Source organism: Arvicanthis niloticus, chromosome 10 (assembly GCF_011762505.2).
Source record: "Arvicanthis niloticus isolate mArvNil1 chromosome 10, mArvNil1.pat.X, whole genome shotgun sequence".
In the NCBI taxonomy this organism is placed as follows: domain Eukaryota; kingdom Metazoa; phylum Chordata; class Mammalia; order Rodentia; family Muridae; genus Arvicanthis; species Arvicanthis niloticus.
The window spans coordinates 53784422-53799506 of NC_047667.1; positions in this window are offsets into that span (position 1 = coordinate 53784422).

Genomic DNA, 15085 nt, shown 5'->3' on the forward strand with positions numbered 1-15085 from the left:
GGTGACAATAAAAACATAGTACAAATTGTAATCGTAGAAAGGAAAGGGGCAGTGCAGTGAGAGGGTAGTTCGTGCTTACCCCATGGACCCCATGGAAGAGGAAGGGCTGCCTCCTCTTTGCTAGAGAGCTCCATCTCAGCACTCGGATGCTCGTGGAGACTGCTCTACTGTTTCTAGACCTCTCTGTGAACATAGCATTTGCTGCTATTTTAAAGGAAGATCCATTGTGAGCTCAGACTATCCAAGTGGAGAATCTTTCCTTCTCTGGCTTGCCATCCCTTTATCAAATGCTTATTTAGAATTTCAGGTTTTAGTGAAGGAGCTGTGGACGTGGAGTACCACACAGTTACCCACTGCATACTCCCACAGACACTCAGCAGTCCCAACAGTAATGCAAGGGTTAGCCAGCAATGCAACCGACGCTTCTGGAATGTATTGATTTTGATAGGGAACAGTGAAGATTGTTTGAGGTACGTCCCACTGGGGACTCACAGTTGAATTACTGAGATTTCAAGTAACATTTCTATGATTTTATTTTAATTTTCAGAAAGTGCTTTTTAAGTGACTAGGTAGTGATGGGAATCCCACCTGGGACCATGTTCATTGCAGATAAGCACTGCATCTCTGGGCTTCATCCGGAGCTCCAGAGATTGCATTGTAATTTCATGTTATAACGTTCAGTGTTTCAGTGGGTTTCTAGGCTACCAGCAAAAATCTAAATAGATGGAGGTGGTTATGCTTGTTTACTGAGAGTAACTCTGTTCATAAGAATCTACATGTCAAAAAGATGGGCAGGTACAGAAGGTTATCTGAAGCAGTTTCATTGTAAACCAGTGCTGGGGTCATTAAGAACACCCCTGCGGTGATCCTTCTGGGAGCAGATGAAGTTGTGTGTGTGTGTGTGTGTGTGTGTGTGTGTGTGTGTGTGTGCATGATATGAGCACAGTTATGTGAAGGATCCTTGTGTCTCAGACCCATGGGAATGGCAAGACCTTCCCCTGGTTGAGTATGGAAACTGGCTGTATTCAGAAGTGTCAAACACAGCTTTCCCTGATGACTGTAGCCTGAGGCTGTACCCCTATGGAGATGCCCTATCCATACTAGCTAGAGACTAGCTTACCTGCCTGTTAAATAATAAACACTGATTTTCTGGGCTGCTGCTGTGTCTCCATCAGAGTACATGGACCATCTTATCCCAGACTTTCTTTAAGTATGTTTGTCATTGACCATTCAGGTCAGTCCCAAAAGCTATGCGTGTCTCAGGAGATACTGTTACCTTATTCTTTTTCAGTATTTAATGGACAGTAGACTGGATAAAGAAGTCACTATGAAGGGACGTCACCAACACGTGGTCACTTGGGTCCTCATCACTGTCCCTTTATTTCCCAGCATCCAGGTACTTCGATTTACTCTGGTCTCAACCTGGTGACCCATTCTTCATTCTGCTTTGGCAGTGACTTGTGTGATCTACGTCTGATTGATTTACTTTTGAGAACAGTCACTATAGCTCCTAGTCTCCTTTAGTTACTTGAAGCTGCTGTGCACACACCATCATCCCAAGCTAGACCTCACTTCTCCCTCCCACACCTACTTCCTGAGTCCTAGGCTTCAGTTTTGCAGGCAGACTAAATAAATCCTCTCTTTTTCTTGGGGGATTTTTATTGTTGGTTTGGGGCTTTGCTGCCTTCTGTGTCTGGTATGTTCTTATACCTGATTTTCTCCTGCCGCTCTGCAAGCCACACCTTGTGCAGGAATTCTCTAACTTGGACATGGTTGGGTTGGGCTTCCCTCCCTATTTCTCTGTTTAAACTTCTCATGAAAGTCACTTGTTAAACAACTAACAGACCTTCCTAAGCCTCAGTTTTCCGATCCGGGAAAGGGTTAATAACCTTGTGAAGGCTCTTTACAGTCTCCATGTATCTGACTCTGCCTGACTCCTGCCCATCTTGCTTCGGTTCCTACAGTGGATTGTGTAACATTGGTTTACTTGTTATAATTAGATACATTGGTTATGTATTATGTGAGTTAATGAAATGTATGAGTGAGTATTTGCTTCTATGAAAACTAAGTTGAATGGTCTAGATTGACCTAATAAGAAGTCAGGCTTCCTGTCATGGCCACCATTAGAGAATAGCACCCATAGCCCTGTGCTACCCCATGGCCATGGGCCTCAACAGGGGCTACAAGGTGACAAAGAATGTCAGCAAGCCAGGGCATGCCCATGCCATGGGGCCCTCAGCCGACACACTAGATTCCTGTTGGACCTGATCCTGGTGGCGTGCTGCCTCGAACCATACGAGTGGTACACTGGAGGTCTCCAAGGACAGGTGTGTGTTCATCATGCAAACCTGAGGACTTGACCCACAGTGGGAGGAGAGGACAGAATTCTGAATGTTGTTCTCTGACTTCCTCACACACTGGTTCATGAGTGCTCACATCACATATGTCTCTCACACACATGTTAATAGGAATAAATTTAAAAAGTTAAAACTAAGTTGAATGCCGAAGCCATGAGTGGAAGTTTATGCCTGTAATTCCAGCACTTGGGATTGGCAGCAGGAGGATCAGAAGGTCAAGTCAATAGCCTGAGATATTTGAGGCCCTGTCTTCATAAAACAAACAGCAGGTTTAAAGATTTTTGCATGATTTATCCCCAAATCACATACCAATAGATCGCAGACCCAGCAAACACTCAGATCCTTAGGGTTCAGGGTTCATTGGCCTTCTACCTAGCACCCTGCAGTGCTGACTCCTTTGGTCCTGTTAAAGTGTCTAATAACTTAGTGTGACTCTTGTCTAGATCCACTATTCCATGTTCAAATGGCTTCATGGAAGAGAAGTCGGGGTCTGTAAAAACTCTTATAAAAAAGTGTGATTATTTTGTTAAAATAGCTCCTTGCTCCTGTAACCCAATTTGAATAGTTCATATTGTCTTCTTTAATCATGAGTTAAAGCTTCTTTTAATTTATTCAGCTGTTACTACACTGTAAGGAAGGAGGTGGAAATCTAGTGAGATGATAGTTAAATGGCCTCCTTTTGCAGGTGGAAGCTAAATATTTTTTTTATAGATCCAGGGTTCATTGGCTGCTGAAGAAATTCAGTAGAATCAAAGGCTTTTTTTCCCCTTAGTACAAAAATAACTTTCAGGTTTATAATTATTCTAGCCATTTTCTGAACAGCTAAATTGATCTTCACAGCTATCATATGAAGAGAGCTAGGAAATCTCTGAGACCTCTTGACCCGGTGGTAGAGGATTCCATTTAAAGAAAAAATAAATAAATGTATTTTAAAGCAAGATGTGACAATAAATACTTCAGCGAATGCTTTTGTGTTTGTTTTTTAAGCTACTACCCAGGGGAAAGAATTTATTATCACAATCCAAATATAGAAGGTTTCTGAACTATTTCCTTCTATGCATTTTGAATATTGTTTCTTCATTTTTCAAAAACTATGGTCATAACCTATAGATTTTACCATCTACTAAGTTCTAACTGTACTAGACAGGGGAAATAAGCCCACTCTACAGAGGTGGGTAAGGGTTTCCTTTCTCTGTGGACTTGAATATTATTAGAAGAATTGGGAAATGTGTGGTGTGGTGATTTACCCACTCCTGTAGTCCTGGCTCCTGATAAACTGAGAGAGTAGAGTCACGTGAGTTTATGAGTCCCCCAACCCTGATCCCCAAGTTTTTTCTTGGTTTTGTTTTTCTGTTTTTGTTAAACCCTGGGGCAGTGGGGAACACTGCTCACCACATTGTAGTGATGTTATTTAAGACTTTGAATGTGTTAATGAGCAATCAAGAAAGTTGAGCAAAACAACTGATTCTCTAGGAAAGCATTATCTTATCCAGGGGGGTGATTTCTTCCCCAAGGATGCAGGAGTCACCTTTCTGCGAGCCTCTGTCCCAGGAAACATCAAGGTATGACTGCATGCATTCGCTGCCCCTATGCACCGAGGACAATGACTCCACACCTGTGTCAGGAATGAAAGACTCAGAAGTGAGCCATGTAGGAATCTGCTTTGAAATCTTACTCCTAGTGGCTTCTGTGAGTGTCATTTCCTCATCTAAGGACACGGGTTCCAGCTTACCAGCAAACAAACAAATGAACAAACAAACAAACAAAACAGCTATGTTTTCTCTGCTGTCATGTGCATGTGATTGACCCAGTACCTTGTGACATTTCCTCATGATAAAGTCAATTACACCTTTCCCTGGGTGAAATTAGTGTTAAAATTAGACACATCTCCGAGAGGAGACTCTGGAGGAGAACCCTGCTTGGGTCTATGTGAGATAACAATGTATCTCTGCTAAATCCAGATCACAGATATATCAAGCCACATGCCAGCACTCCCTGGAGATGGATATATCTATTTGGGACTGTTCTTTCTGTTCTTTGATCTGCACTAGTGGCTTGGTTCAATGATAAATACAGGAAACATTTTGGGGGGAAACAAAAACAATCTAGGTTGGATATGGATTACTTTTCTTCAGTTCTACCTCAGAGGCAATTCCCAAAGGGAGAGATTAGTTTGTCACACTCCCTTTGTCCAAAGGCCTTATCTAGTTAATCTTACTGGTAAAGTGCTAGGCTTGTGGGTGAGCACATTTCGTTTGTTCCTAGGCTTAGCTGCACTCAGTGTTCACTAGATAATTTAAGATACACCATTTAATTAAAAACTCTTATCTTCTTCTCTAATGATACTTATCTCAGTAGAGAAGAGTTACTGATACACAAGGTGAAAACACCTAGAAAACTTGAAGCAATAAGGATTCTTTCATCCACTCGAGAAAGTTCGTGGCTGCAGACAGATGGTCTCTCTAACCCACTCCTCAGCTACCACTCAGTCCTCAAATGTTCTTGCACTGTGACTATCCCTTACTTCATAGGACCCCAGAGATGTTGTGATGGTTCTATTGATTGTCAACTTGACTGGATCTAAAATCATGCAGGAGACGAGCCTCTGGGCATGCCTGTGAGGGACTGTCTAGATTAGATTCAATGAGGTGGGAAGACTCGGGTCTATTGGCGAAACTGAATAAAAAGGGGAAAGGGAGCTGGGTTTGGGCCAGCTTTATTCAAGCTTCCTGGATGCAAGAACCTGGATGCATTGTGACCAAAGGACTCAGGCTCCTGCTGCTGTGACTTCTCTGTCACAATAGACTATACCCTTGAACACTTAACAGAACAAACCCTACTTCATTAAGTTGCTTTTCTCTGGTTTTTTTTTTTTTTTTTTTTTTTTTTGCATTTTATTGCAACAAAGTAAATTAATAAAAGGTAATTAATTAGGCCATTGATTATTAATTAATTTAAAAGGCTGGGTAATTAGTAAAAGGCCATCAGTCACATTGTCCCTTCTTCCCAGAAAGGTGGTTACATAATAGGGGTACCAATCTTTGCTCCAGTAACAGGATCTAGGATGGCAGGAAAAAAAAAAAAAAGAAGTTCTTGCTGATTTATCTGGGTGTGTTCCTGTGTTATTAGGGATCGAACCCAGGTTCTGGTACATGTTAGGCTCATGCTGTGTGCCTTTGATCTATATTCCTAAACTTTTGATTTTATAAGGGTTAAATTTTTTTCCCTAGGAGATGCTGCTCCTTGACTGTTTACTAGATGTTTCGTGTTTTTAGACACATCCTTGAGTGCATGCATGCACACAGAGGTGATGGATGGTCATTAGCTTGGCCGTGGTCATCCTTTACCTACCTATGTGTATCAGAGCATCCACTCTACGCCTTACATAAAACCAATGCAATAAAAGGATGTATCTTATGTGTATGAGCGTGTCGTCTGTGTGCACGTCTGCATACATGTGTGTATTGCCCTCAGAGGGAGGAAGAGGCTGTTGGACCGCGCCTGTAACTGGAGTTGTAGACAGCTGTGGGCCACCATGTAGGACCTGGGAATTGAACCTGGAACAGTCAATGCTTTTAACAGCCAGGCCATCTTTCCAGCCCCCGAAGCTACAGGAATAAAAAGGGAAATTCTACATGTCTCCAAATCTCACTCTGCATAAAGCTTCCTCTTTTCTGATACTGGTGCAGGAAGTCTACGCACCATGTCCTTCCTGACCTCTGAGTTACGTCTCCTGGCATTTATTTCCTTTGCTGCTCTTTTTTTCCAGGAGAACCTGGAGTGCTTACTTTATTTCTTTCCTATGTAGAGTTATCTGCAAATCATTTTTTCTTGTATTTTATCCAATTTTATGGTTCCTTAAAGCAGAACTGGCCCCAGCTTTCTCCAATAGTTAGAACATGAAGTCTCCCGCTGCTGAGACAGAGGACATGGAGCAGAGTGGATCCCAGAGCTCCACCCAGTGGCTCTGACGGGAACTTTATATTGCCTGAATTCTCTCGGATCTTTCCTAGCAACTCCCCTAGCAACCCATGAGTCAGTCCCTTGGATGCACTGACGACTTAATCGCCTGGAGTATTTTTGCCTTGTTCTTCTTATTCTGCCGCCATTTCTGGTTCCTATAATACCTGCTCACTTGGTCAGTCCATTATAAATAGCTGCCGCGCCGGGCGGTGGTGGCACACGCCTTTAATCCCAGCACTTGGGAGGCAGAGGCAGGTGAGTTTCTGAGTTCCAGGACAGCCAGCGCTACACAGAGAAACCCTGTCTCGGGGGGGAAAAAAAAAAAAAAAAAAAAAAAAGGATAAATAGCTGCCGCTTAGCGAGGCCACAATGCCCGATACTTTAACGTCTTACACTGCTCTGTACAAATGCTTACCACTTCCTCTTAACATGCAAGTGAAAACAGAGTGAAGGGACTAAGCATCAAATTCACTGGTTAACAGGCAGAATCAGGAATTTTCTGTTTTCATTACATCATCGACAGCTGTGGTTCTCAGCCTCCCTAATGCTGCGGCCTTTTAACAGTTCCTCAAGCCGTGGCGACCTCCAACCATGAAGTTATTTCACTGCTACTTCATAACTAATTTTGCTGTTATGAAATGTAACATAAGTATCTGATGTGCAGGATATCTGATATGTGACCCCAAAGGGGTCAAGACGCACAGGATTGAGAACCGCTGACCTAAGTAGTCCGTATAGAAGCAATGTTCCCTTCCAATTCGCTCCAACAGTTACTCCCCAGGAACTAACCTAATCACTGTCTAGGACTCTGCATTATTGAATACAGAAGTCTGCACACCAGCTCCTGCCCCCTGTAAACCTGCTTTTCTACTAGCTGGGGGTCTCCACAACTTCAACCCTCCCCATCTTTCCTTTTTCCGTTTTCTGCCAACTACAGTAAAGTCAATCCAGTAATGCGCTGAAAAAGGCCTTCTCGACGTTGTGAGCATGCTTCGGGTGTGCTTGTATAAAATCACTTTGCATGCTTAGTGTTAGTATAGAAGACCGTAGCCGAGGGTGTTCATGGTAGAGCACTTGCCTAGCATTGACAGGGCTCTGGATCGAATCCCCAGTACTGCAAAAAAGAAACAGTCTGCTTTAAATACCGATTTAAAAAGACTTCTCAATTACAACATTATAAGCTAGAATATAGGGGCTGGAGACATGGCTCAGCGGTTAAGAGCACTTTCCAGAGGACCTTGCTTCAATTCCCAGTAACAGCTGTTTGTAACACCAGTTTCAGGGATTCCGTTCTCTTTTCTGGCATCCATGGGCACTGCATGAATGTGGCACACAGACATACACGCTGGCAAGACACCAATACACATTGTTTTAGTCACTGTTCTATTGCTGTGAAGTGACACTATGACCAAGGCAACTCTTATAAAAGAAAGCATTTAGCTGGGGGGCTGGCTTACAGTCTCAGGTGGGTAGTCCTGGCATGGAGCATAGCAGCAGATGGGTGTGGTGCTGGAGAAGTAGCTAAGAGCTATATCCTGATCCACAGTCAGAGAGAGAGAGAGAGAGAGAGAGAGAGAGAGAGAGAGAGAGAGAGCAAAGAGAGAGAAGAGAGGGAGAAGAAGAGGGTAAAGAGAGAGAAGAGAGGAGAGGAGAAGAGACTGAACCTCAAAGCTTCAAAGTGGCACACTTCATCTGACAAGGCTAATCCTTCTAATCCTTCGTATAGAATGCCACGCCCTGAGCCTATGGGGGTCACTCTTATTCAAACCACCACACACATAAAATAAAAACGTATGTTGCAACTAAAGTTGGTAGTCCTTATTGTATATGTTTTCTATTGTGTTTGCTTGACTTTATTCCTATTTCTTTGCAAAAGTTTCCTGGCAAGAAGAGTAAGAGAAATTCATATACCCTTGACAGAAGGACTTCCAGTAATATACATTTTTGTTGTCCAACAAAGATGAAACAAGACCTGGTCATTGTCTTGGTTAGGATCACTGTCGTTGAAATAAAACACCGTGACCAAAGCCACTTGGGGAGGAAAGGCTTTACTTGGCTTACATTTCCATATCACTGTTCATCATCAAAGAAAGTCACGACAGGAACTCAAACAGGGCAGGAACCTGGAGGAAGGAGCTGATGCAAGGGCCATGAGGGTTGATGCTTGCTGGCTTATTCATCATGGCTGGCCTAGCAGGCTTGCTTGCTTTTCTCCCCAACTTTCTTCCTCTTTCTTTCTTTCTTTCTCTCTTTTTTCTTTCTCTTCTTCCTTCCTTCCTTCCTTCCTTCCTTCCTTCCTTCCTTTCTCCCTCCTTCCCTCCCTCTCTTCCTTCCTTCTTTTCTTCCTTCCTTCCCCCCCCCTTTCAAGATTTATTTAATTTGTATGACTACACTGTAGCTATCTTCAGACACACCAGAAGAGGGCTTCAAATCCCATTACAGATGGTTGTGAGCCACCATGTGGTTGCTGGGAATTGAACTCAGGACCTCCGGAAGAGCAGCCAGTGCTCTTAAATCTTTGAGCCATTTCTCCAGCCCCCTCTTTCTTTCAAGATAACATTGTTATTGATTCTCTAGTAGTTTGACATAAAGTACCCGATCATACTCACTTTCTAATCCTCCCGTGTCTGTTCCCTCTCGTGAGCTCCAACCTCCCCTCCCCCCCAAAAAAAAAGTAAAAATAAAACAAGAATATAAAAAACAAGTCATGTTTGTGTTATCTATACACCCACTGGAGCATGGTCAAACTGTCAGTGGCCTGCCCCTGCCCCTTAAATAGAACTGACTCCTCTGCCTCCCACATCTCTGCCAGAAGCCATCAGTTGTGTAGAGCATCTTCTGCTTCCCCATCAGACTTTTAAAGAGTTCTCTTTGGTGGCTTCCTGTCTAGGCTGTTACTTTTGGGGGGTGGGGCAGGGGTAGGGGTTGTCACAGAAGCCTTCCATGTCCCTTCCTCTCTACTGTGCATCTTCAGCCAATAATATCACAGCAAAAGTAGCCTCCTTGCTCTTTGCAGCCAGCAGGAGCATGGGTCATGGGTCTTCACAGGATTTCTGGAGCCAGCACTGTCCACAGACACAGCCCCCTGCTGCGGTAGGTCCATGGACTCAGACAAGGCCCTCAGAGGCTGCCCGGACCACGGACATCAACATGACCTCAGGTCACTCACATCAATATGGCCCCTGGAGGCAGTGTGGCCCACTGACATCAATCCACATGGCCTTCAATGATAACATGGGCCATGAACATCAACACGGACTCCAGCTGCAGAAAGACTCCAGACCCAGACATGGCTCTTGGCAGCAGCTTGGGTCTGAACGTCACCATGGGCTCAGTGGTAGGGCACGTCACTCACATCAATATGATCCATGGTGGCAGTATAAATAAATAAATAAATAAATAAATAAATAAATAAATAAAAACCTTTGGGCCAGAGCGAGCGGGGCTAGAGCAAGAAGGAGAAGGGGGGGGGGGTGGGAAACCTTTAGAGAAAAGCTCAAAAGCTGCTTGAGAGAGTCCAGTAGACAAGGAGGTTCAAAGACTCCAAAGGAAAACCAGCATTTCAATTATCTAGTGGGTTTGAGCACATTGATATTATGTTTCTTTACAAAGAGACACTTACAGGAGGAGTGGATGAGAGCTGGAGGTTTCCAGGCTCTTGTGTCCCAGAACAATGACTGAACCAGGGACACGTGGATACTGATAGAAACAGAGGCAATTTATTGAGAAATAAAAAGGGGTCCAACACAGCAGCTCAGTGGGCTAATGGCTGCTGGGTCTGGGGACTTGGAATCTATCCCTGGGACCTACCTGATGGAAGGGAGACCTGAAGTCCAAAAGATGTCCTCTGATCTCCACACGTGAAATTCGGCACACTCACAAGGGCATATCCCTCATTCAAACTCCACACACAAATTTAATAAAAAAAAAAAAAATTAAAGGTATTCTCAACGGTAGGAGTGGCCTAGTATGCTGGAGAAAGACAGATACTCAAGAGAATGTCTGATCTTTTTATAAGTCATCTACACAGCATCTGTATTTTCCAGATCTCGGTTTTGTTATATGTAGCCCTGCTAGGAGCAGATTTCCAGTTCTCCCATTATCTGTCTTCTTTTAAACATTAATTTCTTTCTAAAGCTTATTTATGTGTGTATGTGCACGTTTGTGCGCGGGTGTGCACACCTGTGCACATGTGCAGAGGCCAGAAGAGGGTGCTGGTGTCCTCAATGATTTTCTGCCTGTTCCTTCAAGACAGTGTCTCTCCTTGAACCTAAGGCTTCCATCTTGGCTAGGCTGGCAGCCTGATAACTCACCTCAGAGCTGGGGTTAAAGGTGTTTACAGGTGTTCCTTGCTTGTTACTTGGGATCTGAGTCCTGAACACCCGTCTTCATGAGGGCAGAGCAGAACCCTCATCCCGTGTATGCTAATCTGATGCCACTTTCTCTATCTCTATCCTCCAGCTACACTGCTTGAAAAGACTTACTACAACAGTCACAGTTATAATTAAAAGCAATTATGAGCTGGCTGTAGTGGCATATGCTTTTAATCCCAGCACTCCAGAGGCAGAAGCAGGATCTCTGAGTTTCAGGGTAGCCTGGTTTACAGAGAAGAGTTCCAGGAAAGCCAGGGTTTCATAGAGAAATCCTATCTCAAACAAACAAACAAACAAACAAACAAACAAAACCAAACAACCAACCAATTATGAACTCTAGGAAGAACAAAATGTGTAAAAGAAAAGGAAAGGTAGTTACTGGTTGCCTCACTACTGATTACTATTCACACAGAAAAGAGCGCCTCTGCCTCTAGAGTTCCTGCTGGGACAGCAAGTCAAACTGCCAGGAAAGGATAGGGAAGGAGAAAGGGCTCAGGATTATTTAACTTGAGAGTTCCAAGTCACGGGAGCCCTGACAAGGAAATGAGATGTGGAGAAACGGTTACAGACGATGGCTAGATTGCACGAGAAATAGTATGTTATGAAGAACCAGCTAAATTATGGATGAAGGTTAAGGGGTCAGAGCCATCCTAATAATGTCTGTCCAGGTCTGTCCAGGCCTCGCTTGGACTCAACTCCTTCGTAAGGATACACATGTCACATGTGCCACACCGACTCTTAGCTCCTCCTGCTTTTACACAACAGCACAAAGGTCAGAGTGATCTTTTTACACTGGCTGCTTTCAGCTGCTGTTCTCAGTCAATGTGCCCCGGGGGACATACTCATCTCCTAGCTCAGTCTCTTAGTGTCTAGCCTGTGGAGAATTATTGGACCCTGCAAAATCTCACTATCCTCATCTGTAAAATGACAGCATCTTCTACCTCCCTTTCTTAGTTTTATACAGCTTTGACAAATTTCTCTAAGACTGGGTGATTTATAAAGAACAGGGACCAGCTATGTGTGTATACCTACCCAGCAAAGGAAGCAGAGGCAGCAACACCTTGAATGTGAGGCCAGCCTGGGCAGGACCATGTCTCAAATACAAGACCAAAGTTCAAACCCCAGAAATGGACTTTCCCACCTTTCCGGAAGCTCTGGTGAGGGTCTTCCTACTTCGTTCTACCAGAGATCAGAAAGAAACTAATGAGCTTCTGCTCCTGGCTCTTTTAGAAAGGTATTTACCAACCGGGCAGTGATGGCGCACATCTTTAATCCCAGCACTTGGGAGGCAGAGGCAGGTGGATTTCTGAGTTTGAGGCCAGCCTGGTCTACAAAGTGAGTTCCAGGACAGCCAGGGCTACACAGAGAAACCCTGTCTCAAAAAACAAACAAACCAAAAAAAAAAAAAGAAAAAAAAAAGGTATTTACCAACACACAACGATGGAGCCCTCCCCACATAAATTACTCTGCAAAGGCCCCACCTCCCAGCACATTTAGAACTTAGCACAGAACTAAGTTTCCAACACATGACTTTTGGAAAGGGAATATTAAAGACAAAGCAGTCTTGGTATCATTTTGAGAGAAGTGATAGTAATTGTAAAACATAATACAGTTAATGCAATGTGTGCAAGTGGTAAAAGGTGGGGGCCATTAGGGGGCGGCCTTGTCATGAGTGTGGCTAACTCGTGGCTGGAGCTTGTGACTTCATAAGAGAGAAAAGAAGGTGTGTGGTACTATTCATGATGGCCAGGTTAGAGGCCCGTGAACAGATGAACAGACAAAAACCAACAAATACACACAAGCACATGCACACACACACACACACACACACACACACACAGAGGATGGATGCACGCAACAGAGCAATAGAGTCATAAAGAACAAAATTACTGTCATTTGCAAAGACAAGTGAATGAACCTAGAGATTGTCATGTTAAGCAAAATAAGCCAGACTGAGAGAGACGAGTCCCACATGTTTTTGCTCATATGTCAAATCTAGATTTTAAAATTATAATATATATATATATATATATATATATTGTATTATGTATAGTAAAAATACATAACACACGTATAAATCATGAAACCACAAGCGGGGCTCTTAAGGCAGGGAACCAGGGACAGGGGTGTTAATAAGGGAGAATTTGAGCAAGGTGGATGCTCAACATCGATAGCAACGCCATAACAAAACCTACCGCTCTGTACAACGTAGATACATAATTCTCTCTCGAAAAAAGTTAGATGCAAGAGAGAAACCTTTAGTTTCCTTCTGCAAGAAAAGAACTTGGCAGGAAGGCAGCACCTTTGGAACAGGGCAGGTACACGGCACACACTGACCCTGCTGCTGACTCGAGCCTAGAACTGTAAGTAAGAAACCTATTTCTGTTTCCTATTACTTACTGAGCTGAAGGCATTTTCTTATAGTGCCCAAACAGACAGAGACAGCGTCTCTAGTAAGTTTTAGTTCTTGAGATTATTTATGGTCAATGAAGTAATTTTTTTTCTTTAAAAAAATTAACAACCCATACTTTTACACTATGGCATAAACCTGTGATCCAGCATTTAGGAGGTTGAAGCAGGAAAATCATGTATCAGAGGTCAGTTTGAGATAGAGTGAGCACAAAACTACATAGTGAGATCCTGTTTCAAACAAACAAACAAACAAACCCCAAAACACTTGAATTCACAAAAAGCACATAAACGAAACTCCACACATAATGTTTAAAGCCGAGAATCTACCTGTGGCAGCGCCATGGCCTAATGTGGAGGAGGCCATATGGGTTGTTGAATATGTTGGTTTAATCAGCAACACCAAAAAAAAAAAAAATCATACTTTAATTTTTTTTTTTACTTACAGTGACCATGAAGTTCATTTGTTATGCTACTTACTTTGACATACTATAGACATAGGAAATTATACTAAGTATTTCCTTAACTTTTGACATTTTGTTTTTTAACAGACTATATACAAACACACACACACACACACACACACACACACACACACACACACACACTTAGATAATTAAAGTTCTCCCCGGTTCTAGAATGAACACAGAGATGACCAATTATGGCTATATCTTACACAGATAAAGAAATTGGAATGACTCCCTCACAACCTTGCTCTCTCAGCTCACAGGCAATCTAAACGTTTCTGGAAGCTGCCTGCAGTTTCCAGGTTATTATCAGCCCTGAGATCAAATTCCAAAGCGCATGACTCTGAACTTTGTTTGGGACCAGGACGGCCTGGTAAACCACAGAAATTGCTCTTGTTTAAGTTGCTTTTCTTATTTATGTATCTTTGAGACAGGGTCTCACTGTGTAGCCCTGGCTGTCCTGGCGCTCGGCACATAGACCCCCAACTCACAGAGATCCCTCTGCCTCTTAAGTGTGCGTGTTGCTCTTGTAAACGACATTTGTTCAGTGCTTTCAACCTTTGGATCACTCCCATATATCCTGTTCAATATCATGTTAGTCAATATTAAACATATCCTTCAAAACTACTGAAAAGAAAAAGACCATCTTCTCAAGTTAGAAAAGCTGGTCCAATGTCAGGGTACATCCTTGCTAGAGCGCTGGTTGCAGTAACTCTGGTTTCAATTACTGCCCACCAGCCTTTCGACAGATATTCACAAAGGACCCAATCCTAGCAGTAGGCTGTGTAGAAGCCTACTGGGCCCCGAGTTAGAAAGTTTTACTCTCTATATGAAGAATATGAGGGCATTCACACTTTACATGGAATTCAGTATGTAACCTGCTTTAAGAAAAAGGCCTAGGAAACTGTTCAGGAAGCAGATTAGATTTTGAATTATTCTTTTCTTTCTGTATTTCTTTGTGAATAGTTTTCTGGCTTATTGAAGAAATAACAAGAGTTGTAGTCATTAATGTTCGGGGAATAAAAGTGTGTGTATGTGTGCATGCAAGAGTGTAACTAATGTAAAACTGAGCTCTAGAAATACATAGCCCGACACTAGGATGCTTGGGGGTTGTGGGGAGGAATGGCCTTCAGTGAGAAGATGGAGTTTCACGGACTTTCTCCTCCCAAGGAGGAGATGGGAAGGGAGGTCATCAAGTTATATTTCTTCTGTACCTCCAGTTATCCAGGGAGAAAACACAGAACTGAGGGGACTTTAGAGCCTCCCCAGCTTGGCTTTAAGTAAACTTCTGGGCATGCTTTTTTTTCCCCGAGGGTTATCCTCTTTCCCCTTCCCCATCAAGTCTTTCTATGAGAATGTCTGCCTGCCAGCATTCACCCACCTGAGGATGCTTCTCCTTTACCACTCTCTGAGCTCCTGTGGTCTTCCTTCTGAATTTTTACAATGACCCAATGACCCGATGGCCCTCTGCCTTCCTGGATGCTTCCCTGGGTATTGCTAAGGAGGCTGTCTATGT